This window comes from Belonocnema kinseyi, chromosome 7 (genome assembly GCF_010883055.1).
Source record: "Belonocnema kinseyi isolate 2016_QV_RU_SX_M_011 chromosome 7, B_treatae_v1, whole genome shotgun sequence".
Classification (NCBI taxonomy): domain Eukaryota; kingdom Metazoa; phylum Arthropoda; class Insecta; order Hymenoptera; family Cynipidae; genus Belonocnema; species Belonocnema kinseyi.
This window is the reverse complement of record NC_046663.1, coordinates 109,997,097-109,998,203: the sequence shown is the minus strand read 5'-3', so window position 1 is coordinate 109,998,203 and position 1,107 is coordinate 109,997,097. Positions and strand designations below refer to the sequence as shown.

At 29.3% G+C, this 1,107-nt stretch overlaps 1 protein-coding gene across 1 annotated transcript in view; it reads left to right on the top strand.

Moving 5' to 3' along the window:
• The window catches only part of LOC117176961, a 13,522-nt gene that overhangs the window by 9,146 nt on the left and 3,269 nt on the right, over nucleotides 1–1,107 (top strand). The gene's annotated exons all lie outside the window — the stretch shown is intronic.

Sequence of the window (1,107 nt, the reverse complement as noted above, 5' to 3'; positions counted from 1 at the left end):
CCGTATGTGGAAAGTTTAAATTATAAAGAAAACATTGGAAATGAGCAAATTCAGTTTATGGAAAAATGTCAAAAGTTGCAATAAAACATTTGATAACAACATTTTTTTTTAAGAATGCGCATTTTTTCAAACGGGACAATGAAACTTCATCTGTTTCAATAACGATGCAAGTTACGAATTATAATAATATACATTTATGGGAGTGATATGAAATTTCAGGGATAAACTCGAGTGCGAAGCACGAGATACGTGATAAGAATGTGTTCGTTAAAGCCGACGGAACTTTAACAAAAGAGAATTCACAATCACCAAATTACTGTTGTCGATATTTTCACCTTAAGTTTTAAATAGTCTATGCAGAAAGATCGAGCGCAGATTTTTAAATTTTAATTGATTGGATTTATTGCATTTTAGTTAGCTTAGAATAATTGTTTCCCATTTAACAATGTTGGTTATCATATTTGGCGTCCTCGTATATCGAAAGCAAATTTTTATGTTAGTGAGAAATTGGAAATTCATTAATTTCGTGTTTAATTGCTACAAAAATTCGGGTTTTTAAAATCTGTGAAATAATAACCTCAAAATACTTGGACGTTTTGATCGGGATTAATGAAGAATTTACCTCAAAGCAACTCTTCAGTTTCGAAAAGGAATTTATTTATCTTTAAATAGTGCTTCAGATTTTCCAGAATGTTTTTTCATCAATTGAAAATTCCGATTTTGTTGGTTATTCACATCAAGAGACCTTTTGTTACAATAAATGAAAAAAAATGGATTCGAATTTAGTATAATCTCGTTCCAAAATAGGCAAAACCGAGGATTCATCACACTGATTCGTATTACAGTACCGAAGTTTAATATTATCATATACGAGTTTTCCGATCAAGCCGGAAAGTTATGTTTCACAACATTTTGAATAAAAATAACTTTTTTTATTTTCAATTCATCCATTTACTATGGGATTTAAAACATTAGGAATTCTTTTTCACGAAATATATACACTAAGGTACGTGGGTAGTTCAATAAGTCCTTAGAATGAAGTATAAAAACAATTTTTTTTGGGTAAATTTTTTTTTATTTTTCAACATAATCTCCTTGGAGCTCTAT